This window comes from Oreochromis niloticus, linkage group LG4, assembly GCF_001858045.2.
Source record: "Oreochromis niloticus isolate F11D_XX linkage group LG4, O_niloticus_UMD_NMBU, whole genome shotgun sequence".
Lineage (NCBI taxonomy): Eukaryota > Metazoa > Chordata > Actinopteri > Cichliformes > Cichlidae > Oreochromis > Oreochromis niloticus.
The window spans coordinates 26,231,127-26,243,195 of NC_031969.2; the positions used below are offsets into that span (position 1 = coordinate 26,231,127).

At 39.9% G+C, this 12,069-nt stretch overlaps 1 long non-coding RNA gene across 3 annotated transcripts in view; it reads right to left on the bottom strand.

Moving 5' to 3' along the window:
* The window catches only part of LOC102082290 (uncharacterized), a 40,378-nt gene extending 31,650 nt beyond the window's left edge, over window positions 1–8,728 (bottom strand). The window contains exons 1-3 of one of the 3 annotated variants that reach the window (XR_003219768.1): window positions 8,525–8,728; window positions 7,699–7,758; window positions 7,199–7,402 (exon numbers count right to left, since the gene is read on the bottom strand). This is a non-coding gene — a long non-coding RNA (uncharacterized LOC102082290). Of the gene's footprint in view, window positions 1–7,198; window positions 7,403–7,698; window positions 8,024–8,524 lie in introns of those variants that run through there. The other 2 variants (XR_269158.4, XR_269157.4) reach the window with 2 other exon arrangements.
* Window positions 8,729–12,069: the final 3,341 nt, after the last annotated feature.

The following is a 12,069-nucleotide window of genomic DNA, read 5'->3' on the forward strand; positions in this document are numbered from 1 at the left end:
CTGGCGATAGAGCAGAGTCTCTCCTTTATTAAGGCCCCTCACACTGGGACTTAGTGGGAGATTTTGGCTTCACGCCTTCCTGCCACGGTTTCAGTAAATCGGCTTTCTGCGGGCATGACAGTCATTAGCCTTGCCCCTGGCAGTAATCCTCTAGTTTCTGTCTCTAATGGAAGTAGAAAGGGTTAGTAACATTCATTCCGTTACTGCTTCTGCTGCTGGGCCCCACAGGGAACCTGCAGACTGTCCAAAGCCAAAGCCAGATGCACCTCCTGCTCTACGGGTCAAAACAACACCTAAAAACACCACAAGCCTCAATCACACTTGACTTAAATTTTTAAGACAAGTTTGCCCAAAAGTACCTATGAGCAGTGTTGGGAAGTAACTTGATACTCTTGCGTATGCGCTCTTGCTTACTTTTGTGTTATGGTCTGTGGGATCTGGAGTGTTGGGGTTTTGGTTATTAAGGGTTTTGAGTTTGTTTTCACTGTTATCCTTATGCTCTTTGTCTTTTTTCTTTTCTTTTGTTATCACTAGGTTGGGTTTATGATTCATTGTTTCATTTCTTTTTCGGTGTATAGATTTCAAGGTCTTAATTCCTGAAACATAAACGCTTCGTTTCCTGTGTTTCTGTATTCAAGTAATGAGTCTCAGTTTTGGTTCAGGTATATTTTTATTAGTTAAGAGGAGTTTTTGTCATATTCCTATTGTCCCAGACTTGTTAAGTCTTATTTGAGGCCTGCGTCATTCTCTTGAGCTACTTTTCCTTTTTTAATTTGAAGGTTAAGTTTTCTGTTGTGTCCTCTGAACATTTAGCTTCCTGTCTTTCATTCCCTGATTGCTTTGTTCTCTTATTATTATTTGCCAGAGTGTGTAACCTTCCGATGTTCTTCAGGGTTGATATTGTTTAGTGTGTATTTTGGCCCTGCATCAACTAAATGAACATTTGCTTTTTTTATTACTTCTCCCTGCTTTTGGAAGCAATGCATTTGGATCCTAATTCTGCAACCTTAACACTTTTGAGTACAGGAAGTTTGGGGGGTTTTTTCTTTTTTTTTACACAGTATACTTCAACAAATACTTAATTATAATATCTAACTACTTCTATTGTAACTGACAGTGGAAAAATAACATCTTATACATATACAGAGAATCACTGGTAATGAATGCCAGACAGAATCCTGAATAAAGCATATGTTGACCACGTCGCCCAACAGAAAAAAGGCACAAGTTGTTAAAAATGAAGAAAGAACCTAAAGTTAGATGAAATAGGTTCTTTCTTCATTTTTTTTAAGTACAATTTGAAGTCAGAGCACTGACCAAGGAAATTAATAAGAGACTATGATCACAGATACTGCTTTAATTTAAGCAACATATCCATCAGATAACATACCCAAGGCTCTATACTGACGGTGTTGATGTGAATTTTAATACATGACAGAACCCTTTTGGCAGTCTGCAGTGTCTACTAAAGTTCACCAGCTGTTCAGAAAACCTAAGGTGCACTTGGTGACAGAGTGCAAATTGCACACAAGAAAGACCAAGTGTTGGTCAGGCTGTCATCAGCCAGGCCGTAACTTCTATCACCTTAATAAAGCAAAGCACACACAGCTGGTCATGAGAACTTATTATTTTATTTTGTTCAATCAGGCTTTTAGTATGAGAAATGCCAACCTACATGAACAACGTTATTAATTATTGCATCTCTAATCTGTCATTAATCAACCAATGTTTTAGGAACACCCTGCTTTGCGCTTAATATGATTTTCTCTTAAAACACACAAAATCCTTCACCACTGATTCCATCAGCCTGAATCAGTTCTGGTCACTGGGAAGCTTCACTCAGTGTCACTCTCATGTTCATGAACTCCTTTTTAGACAGCTTTTAATATGATGCATTGTTGTATTTACACAAGCCTCTGGAAGAAATTATTTTTAATGTGTTTTTATCCAAACTGTGAAGCACTTCCTGTATTTTTAAAAGTGCTATACCAATAAAATTACTATTACCAATCAAATAGGCTATGACGTCAAATTAACAGAGAACTGGTAGTAAGGGGCAAGAAGTGTACAGGTTGGATCTATGCGTATGTGCTGCTGACATCAACTTCTGAAACTCTGACGCTGCAATTGAAGTACAAAAATTCAGGCTTTACATTTAAGTAATTTTGATGAACAAGAACAAATGTTTGATTTAGTTTTGTGAATTTGTGACAGGAGTGGGATCAAATGTGGTTCTCTGCTGTTGCAGCCTGTCTCTCTGTTTTGTTTTGTTGTTCTTTTATTTCCTATTGATTTTTTTTATTTATGTTTTGCTCATTGGATCACTCAGGTGATATTTTGCCTAAATCAGATATTATATGTTAAGTTTGACTGAAGTTCCTGATCTGTACGTTTCTATCCACTGCAGCAAAATAACTGGCTGAAGCAGGTGCTCCGAATAAAGTTTTCTTATAGAATATCTTCCACTTCAGTAAGCCCTTTTGTACTTTGTCCTGTTGTACCTGTGAGCTAAGACAGCAAGTGTTCTTGGAGTGAATAGACAGTCGATGGCAGACCTACTGCATTGCACTTATTGTTGCACTTTGGCAAGAAAAAAGGGCCTTTATCCAAAAAAAAAAAAAAACCTATAGAACTCTCATATTTAAAGCCACATTTTCAGGGATTTTAATAGCATCCAGTCAGTGGAAACCATACCGATGTGCCCTCCATCTTCCGGTTTACTCTTCAAGGCACGATGCCACGCTGTTCTGCAGTAAGTCATGTCATCTGCCTGGCCAGCAGGAATCCATATTTAGAAAGTACAAGTTACTGTCATAGAATGAATGCATATTTACCTATTCCTGTTCTGTTATAAAAAGAGAAAGACCCAAAAACTTGGTTTTAATGAAAGGGTGCCGTATTTTATGTGATCTTTGACCTGCCCTGTTGTTGAACATAGGAATTTTGATATATTGTGCATTGCCACTTTTAATATCATCAACCACATCTGGCAATGTTTGGCTGACAGATGGCTGTGATATGTGACTCAGTCACACATCTCTCTTTCTGGGCTGTCCAGGAAGGAGACAGCATCAGGAAATGTGAGAGGGAGTGGCTGTGAACTTGTTTGACCTCTGCCAGACAATTTTCAGTCAAAAGCACATCATAAGTAAGCTTCTCCAAAATCAGTCTTTATCCTCTGGTGGCTCCAGTTAACAGCATATTTATAACTATCAGTTTTAAGTACATTATAACAGCTATTGTGATGCATCAGTTAGCGAAATACATAGGTTAACAGAGTTACCTATGTATTTACTCATCCTGTGTATGTTTTCAGCCTTTTAGCCTTAACCACCTTATATGCTTTTATTTGCATATATATAAACAAACTGAATATATGTATGCAAATGGATATGGATTTTTTAAATTTGTCAGAAAGTTTTAAAAAAAATTACATGGCAAAACAGGGTTAACATGGTAAGTGTCTCAAAAAGAATAAGATCAGTGAAGTAAAGGCATTAAATGTTTACTTTCAGATCTTTAATTTAATGTGGAAAAAGTGCAAACAAGGTCAAGTGAAAAGATTCTATGCTGACATTTCAAAGTGCAAAAGAATGAAATAGGTGAAAGGAACATTTGACTACCTGTCTGGTATTTGTGTTAATTAATACTATGTGTTTTAAAGGGCACACTTTACAGTGATGTAGCCACATGTATTCCTACCTCCTAGACACTCCCAGCAACCAGTATGGCCATCTGGGAAGCATCTTTCACTGATGTTTTTTTCTTGGTAAAGCAGCAGGATTGTCTGCCTGTGCTAACTTCAGGGTTAAAGCCAAAAGGTCCCTTGCTCTTCTCCCTCCACCAGGTCCTTAAACAACTTTTTGAGCCTCAAGCCAGTGTTTTAAAAAGACTTTAAGAAGTTTTGGGTGTATGTTCCAAATTAAGCATCTGCAGTTTACTTCCACACCAGGGAAGAGTGCCAAGGCATTGCAGTGCGCACAATTTCCAGCTCTATGGGTAATACCTCTCCTTCTTCCTCTTGAAAGCAGACTGTATTCAGTCTTCAAATAGAAGTCAGGATAGCCATAATCACTGACCTGGCACAAGGAGCCATAACAAAGTTCTGATGACATCCTCCAGACTTTAACTGGTGTTTGAGGGCCACTCGTGGGCTCTAATTGCATCAGGGTAATTGCTTTTCTGTACTGCAACCCTTTGTTTGAAAAAAAAAAAAAGGATTAGCAGTGGCAGTGTTAGATTACTGCATAAAAAAGAAAAGATGTTGCACATCTGGATGTATTTGAGCAACAATCAGCAAGCTTCTCTGAGGCATTGCAAAGGCATAGGTTTCTAGGACCAGGAATAATGTTCTTTCTTGGTGAAGAACCTTAAACTGTGCAGGCTGATGTTGATCACAGATTCCCTAAATATCTGCTACCTCCTAGCTGCCTAGCATCTTCGTGCTGTTAGATCGCTTGACTTAAAGATGTTAGCTCAGTTTCAAATCACAGCTGTCTCAGCCACAAGTGCAATAAGAGCACACAAAGCCATTCTCCAGTAATATTAATAGCAAGCTCACCACAGTTAATAACATCTTTTCGACAGTAATTTTGTACAGTAATGTATATCAAAATTGATTTTTTCCCCCACTTTAGAATACTAAAATATACACAGACACCAAGGAAATGATCAAACTAACATGCACTAACTAGCCACAATGTAATCAGAGTTGTTGTTGTACCCTTCTAAAATTGCTATGACACAATAAATGCATGTCCCTGTTTCATTGCTAATTTAATGTGTGAGTAAACAAAGGCTTTAGCTGCCAAGATGCTTGTCCCATACTTTTTCTTCTGCATTGGGAGTTTAAAGACAAAAAGACAATGACTGATACCCATGTGCATTTCCCATTTCCATGCAAGAGTCTTTACTCCATTTATTTCATTTTTTTGTTCACTGAATTGTTTCTTTGCTTCTTTGTTGTTCTTGGTGTATTTGTTTGCGCTTTGTTTGTTCATCTATTTGTTCTCTGTTTGTCTTATTGTTAATTCATTCATCTGTTTATCTGTTACACATCCTGAGACAACACGGATCAGACTTTAATGAAACTTGAAGAAATGACTGATACATTCAGGCTTTATGTCTTGGTGGTAGCACACCAACCGCCCCTAATCTCGGCCGGCCTGATTTTACGAGTCGAAATAAGCATAGATTTTTGTTATTTATTGGCCCACTGGGACAGTGTATCATTTGAGAATGACATGTGTACTGTCGAAATGTTTGTTTGCCACTGCGTTTAACTGTCTCCCCTTCCTGATCTATGTTACCAAATTGATTCTTTCTTCTGGTCCTTCATAGTTTTCCTTTCCTCAGCATTATATCTGAATGGGATGTTCAGAGCGGGGTAATACTTTCTTTTTTCCCTCTGCACTGTCATGTGATTCCCTATCTTTCCCTTTTCTTTGTTCTTCTCCTTTTTATGCTTGATCTCTTTTTATTTTCCTGCACAGGCACTGTGAGAGTTAGTTCTTTGAGGTTTGTAAGGAGGTCTTTGTTGTACCTGCTGAATACCACAAACTTGACATTACTGAACATTTTGTTGGCAAGAACAGGACATACAGAGCTCCAGGCAACACCACATGTGAACACAGGCGCGCATTCACTGAAATTAGGGAGAAAAGAGCTCCAGAGAGGTGACCGAGGTAAGGACAAAATGTGGCTCTACCAAGTGTTACACATAAAAGTGGGATTCTTGGATAAAAGAACAAACATATCACAGGGGCCACAAGAGCTCACCTCTCACCCTGTGTCCTCTGACAGCCCAACTCCAACCCACTGCTGACTACTCATAATCAATCATAGGCCCACAATAAATCAATCAATTAAAAACCCACACAAAGCCACAGTAGTGTAATCAATCAATCCAGCCTCTGTGGACGGTTGTTATTGAGAGCCAAGCATCAGATCTATAGTCGCCGGTCTCAAGATGCTGCTGGCCTTAGTGACATTGGCTGAATGTGCATGGAAAGAAATAAAAGTAGGAGTAGAGAGGTGAGACAAAGAGCTTGGGTGTGATCCACTATAGGGTAGAGAAGAGGCTCCCAACACTCCCATGATACACCGCCAGAGCCTGAATATTCATGCCTACGAATCGGGTACCATGGAGGCGCTCAGTTATTCATTATGCTTCTGCAAAAAGAAACACGCCATCGTCCCCCTGCGATGGAATATTAATAGTTCCCATTAATAAAATATCCCACTCCCCATCTTAAGTCTTGTCTTCAACTTTCTTGGCCATTGCACATATAAAGGCTTGGGACTTTTGGGATGTGACCATGAAAGTCAGCCAGAGAAGTGTTATTTAGCATATTAGCAAACTTAAAATAATTTAAACGCTACATACTGACCATCTGGCCTAAAATGAGAGAAAGTGTCTTGTTCTCGTTCCACATTTGGACGAACCCTTATATATGAAAATAGAAAGAAAGAGTGTGGGAGGGGATGGCAAGAACAGCTCTATAGCTGTATACTCAAAGGGGATGAATGTTTAATTTAGACCAGCCTGAAAGTATGCTGACATTTCGCCATTGTTAGGAGAGATGAATACATGGGACACTGTCTGCAGGAGAAATGGAAATGTGCATCAAGGCTGTTAAAAATTCAACTGCCCTCCCCACCCAGACATGCAGATCTAGGCTCGGAATACAGTAGGTAACCAGCAATGTTTGCCACTGTAATTCTCCCTTGATTTAGTCTGTGGATGCTATTGTACTCTTCATCTAACTCCACTTGAGTAACACAAACCATGCTTATACAACTCGAATCCCCAGACCTTTCTTTTACTTGTGAACTGAGCAGAAATGTGTCCATCCTCTAATTTCTCAGACTAACTATTGACATTAACTCACCAATAAATTTCCCTGAGCCATGAGACCCCTGTAGTAATAAGGTGGAGAAAGTGGGACTGCACAGCGTCAAGATCAGCGTCACCACAAGGACTCATGAGGAGTACTTATTAGAAGACAGTGGGAATAAACAAATAAATGCAGGTGTAGCACAGCAGGCTGGGATTGTTAGCTCTCTGACAACACCGACGAGGCGGGGAGGCGTGAGTGGTCAGCCTGTGGCAAAGCAGTGACACAGAGAAAGAGAGTGTGAGAAAAGAGAAGAAGAGAGAAAGAGTGAGAGAGAAAAAGCTAGAGAGAAGGTCAAGTACCTGCCACTTCTGTCAGACACTTCTTATAACAGCTGAGCTGTGTCCAGCAGGGTGGCTGGCTGCTTTTGGGGCCTTTCATCTCACAGAGGTGATGGGTGATGAGAGTTTCTCTTCCTCACATTTAAAGTCTGTCACAATACATCCCGGAGACTTGGTAACTTCAGGTCACTGCTGGGTTGCATGGACCTCTGGGAAAACGTCCGTCTAGTGCGGCAAAATGACAAAAGGCTCAGCACATACACACAGAATCTCACATTGGAGTTTCAGTATAAAAATGTATGTTGTGTAGTACTGGTTTTTGCACCGGAGAGAATACAGATAAGGGAGCAGCTAAAATCAGCTTCTTCTCTGGGGGCATTTAGCTGTTGTTTATGCTATGTCTCTGTTGCAGAGACATTGCAAGTGATTTAAAAAATCTGCTGTGTGTGTGTGTGTGTGTGTGTATACATGTAACTATGCTTTTGTGCAAGCAGAACTATCACTAGGCTTACAGGCCTTACCTGTAGGCAGGAGGAGCCGCTTGAACGATGGTGTGACCAGTTCAGCGCAGAATCACAGCCCTGGATCGGAAACAGAGACGAGGCAGAGACTGAGGTTTCAGAGTTGAAAGGATTCTCGGGCCGTCAGAAAAACATTCAGACAAAGACACCAGAAAAGAATGAACTCCTGCCTGACCACTGGAGCTGCAGACCAGCAGACTGTGACTGACTGACAGACTGAGCCGAAGATGGCGATGCGGTCACTGCGCCACACCAAGCCAACTGGCTCACTGAAACAGGATCTGTTTTTCCGACCCCACGGGGGAAACAGTGAAGAGCTCCCTGCCATCCCTCTATCTGAAGCTCTCTCAGGCCTAGCGCAAAGAGGAATTAGAACCGGAGTTTCGTTTTGGTGGCCTGTGTTTTTGCCACATGTCAGCCAACGGAGTTTTAGGGAGAGTTTTTCTCAGAGGTAGCTCCAGATAGTCTCCTCTTTAACCCCCCTTTCTCCACGTTTCCCCCCATCCCCAAGACAGAGTGTCAAAGGACATATGGTTTAGCTAGAAGCACCTGGCAGCCCCATCAAACTGGCAGGAAGATTGAAATTGTAGCAATGGGAGCTGGAAGCAAAAAGAAAGCCTACACATATCTCAAAAGAATGGTCTGGAATTCATTACAGTCACTGAGAACACAAGAATGGGAGTGTGATGATGGGATACTGGTGGGAACCAGCTGGGGAAAGAAGGCAAATTTGAGTACGGAGAAATGGCAGGACACAGGAAGTAAAAGCTACCTGTTGATGACTCCTTAATTATTAAGACTAATTTTTTAAAAGAAAGTTGCTAACCAAATTCTCCATTTTCACCAGATAAAATGTTGCAGGACACAGATGTTTAAAAATTTGAAATGCCATGGGCCACATCAAGGACTGCTGTGCCGTGTCATTGGACAGTTTCCACGTTGCCATGGTAATATTTGCCACTTGCTTTAACAACTCAACAAAAACAAAAATAAAAAAGCCAAGGGAAGGCTACACAGAAGAAAATACTGTCACTCTGTCATCACACCTCTTGTTTTATCTTCCTATATTCTGCCACAAACACATGAATACACTGCTTTCGTCTGTGTTATATACTGTAGCTGTGTAGCTCCGCACATTAAAGTTGCTGTGGTGCAATTAGATTATTTTTTCTTCTGCAGCAGCTCTGTCTGTCTGTAACTAAAACACCTGTCTAGCTTTGACAGATCAATACACAATAAGACTTTGGGCATATTTGCTTCATTTATTTTAGTCACTCCCAGTACTCTAAATAGTGAGTAATGGCAATACAGAAAATCAGTGTGCATTTTCTAAGTTCAAAGAACACGGCACAGAGTGGCACCCGGAAACTTTTATTTTTTCCTGCAGTGGTTAAAATGAAGAAAATTGATTATCAATATGCATAAGTGTGTATTCTGTACAGCCTCTTCTGCCATGCATCATCAGTGTCATACCCTGCTGTTTAAAATAGATTACTGTGTATACTTGTCTTAAATGATGGATTGTCATGAACTGGATCCATAGTCTCACCAACTATTTTGCAGATGAGAGTGACAGAAGGAGTAGATAAACACAGTAAAACTGACAGAGGAGGCAGTTTGCAAGAGAGCGTTTCTCTGTTTTCACAAGCTACGCAGGGTAGATTACATTGAGGAAACCATGGACGGTGGAAAAAGATGTTGCTATGCTTCTTCCAATTTTTGTTCTATTCTTGCAGGATGATAAATGCTGCTTTTCACATGGGATTTCACTGCAAGCTTGTTGTTACAAACACTGACTAGATATAGAGGTAACAACTGGTAAAGGGAGAAAAGAAGGGGTGTTGCTTACTTTTTAGTGGAAGTCAGAAGCACAAGTTGTTAAACTGTCATTCTGAGATTCTAAACGGTAGCAATAAAAATATAGACTATAAGTTTATACATTTTACATAGTGTGTTTTTTACACTTGTGGTGCTTTTATTGTACCTTCTTTTACTGCACTTTCATACTGAATGCTGTATTTTTATTGTGCACAAAATCTTTAATGACATTTTAAAGAACAGCTACAAAACTGCTGTATGACGTCCTTAAATCAGCTGAAATTAATATTTTCAAGTGTGTTAACACGGCACCAAAAAGGAACAATATCAGCAATAATCTTTCACAAGAAATTATCAATCTATGGCTATTAACAGCCGACCGCTCCACTGTGAAACATTTCATTCTGCTGCTACTAGTATAGTGCATTGTTGTATCATATATACACATATTTTAGTGTATACATATATATATATATATACATATATACATATATATATATATATATATATGAACATATATTTATAATATTATTACTCTCAGGTATACAGCATCTATATATTTATTTTTGTTTTAATCTGTGTTGTTCAGCACTTTGGACTGCCTTGTGTGTTCTTAAAGGGCTATACTAATAAACGATGATGATGATATTCCTGCCCTGTCTACTTTGCTGCTGTAACAATGTGAATTTCCCATCTCTGGGACTAATAAAGGCAATCTTATCTTATCTTATCTTATCTTATCTTATCTTATCTGGGAGGGGTAATCAGGCCATTTCCAAATCATTCAATGGCCATTATTCTACAATGGGAAGGATTATTCACAAGCAGAAAACAGTGCCAATCTTTCAAAATAAGACTGTCCAATGTTCAGAGAAACTGCAATAAAAAAAAAACCTCAGAGCTCCAAGTCAGACTCCACAAGCCCTGCTTTAGCATGCTAAATGTTAAAGTTCATGACAATGCATTTAGAAAAAAAAGTCTGAACAAATATGGCTCGTATGGAATGGTTCCTGGCATAGATTTGCAAAGTTACGTCTGAAAAAAAAGAGTTCTGGAAGAAACTGATCAGATGAGGCGAAAGTGGAAATGTCTTGCCATAATGTACAGCGCCATGGTTGGGGAAAAAACAAAGAAAGAAGATCAGCACAAACACTTCATACCAACTCTCTCAAGCAGAGTGGTGAAGGGGTAATGATTTTGGTTTGTTCTGCAGCCACAGGATCTGGACACCTTGGACTCACTGAGTCGACCATGAACTCCTTTGTATAAGTATTTCACGGATATATATGAGGCCATGTGTCTGACATCTTAAACTTGGCAAAAACCCAGGTGATGAAACAGGACAAAGATCACAAGCACAGCAAGTCTACAGCAGAATGGCTGAAAAAGAAAAGAATCAAGGTGCTGCAATGACTCAGCCAAAGTCCAGACCTCCACACGATTGAAATGCTGTTATGGCACCTTAAGAGAACTGTGAATAAATGAATGTGTGCATGCCTCACTGAACTGAAGCTATGACGTGAAGAAGAGTGGGCCAAAAAAATGTGAGAGACTGATTAAGTCAGACACAAAACAAGTACTTAAATCTACTTTTGCTAAAGGTGGCTCAACAAATTACTGAATTGTGGGATCTACTTAGTAATGACTAGATATTCTATTATGTTCTTAAATGTGAAACCTTAGAATTGACAGATAGTCTTTTTACCATGACAGGACATTTTACATACCAAATTAGCTTGCTTCTCTTTCTCCCCGATTATGTTTTCACTCTGACCCACGTTCTAGTCCCTTTTTATTCTGAAAAGAAAACAAAGAGCACTCTCATCAGGCTCTATATAAGCACTAAGCTTGGTGAAGGCTCACTCCACCCCACAAACAGTAAACTTAATAGGAAAACCGTCATACAGAATCGTGGCTATCGCCACTCACAGATTGCCTCTGACTCTTTGTTGCTTCCCAGTCCTCAGGGTCATGATGTCCCTGGGCTATGTTTGTGACTGTATTTCTAAACAGAGTGACAAAGGCTGTGAAAGTCTTGAGACCGAAACTTTTAAAAAGGAAAACCCTTGTTGCAGAGTTCTGTTCTTCTCTATCCCTCATTCCGTTTCTACAAAACGCTTCACTTGTCACCACAGACTCCCAAGCTCCTTTAATAAACGCTCCAAACGAAAATGTCTGGCTTTGAGTGGCAGAGTGTGACTGTTTAAAACCATTGGGAATCTAGTGTAATCCTATGGAAGACACAGACATAACCTGACTTTAAAGTTGTCTTGTCGCTCCACATCCAAGTGAAGAACCTGGAGAGGAGAGGCTAAGGATTGTAAAGAGAGGCTCTGGTGTGAGAAATCAAGTGTTCATGTTGACTTTCCAGGGAAATCAGTCTGCATTTGATACATGTTGAGTGGAGAGGCCCATATGTTTTGGTAAGACCTTACATCTGACATTAATCTTAAAATAGAGAGAAATGTGGGTTACTTCCACTGAGGGGGTCCCATGGATGAAACTTTAAGGACTGTCAGTCAGCAGTTGCAGCCTGCATCAAGTGAACAGGTT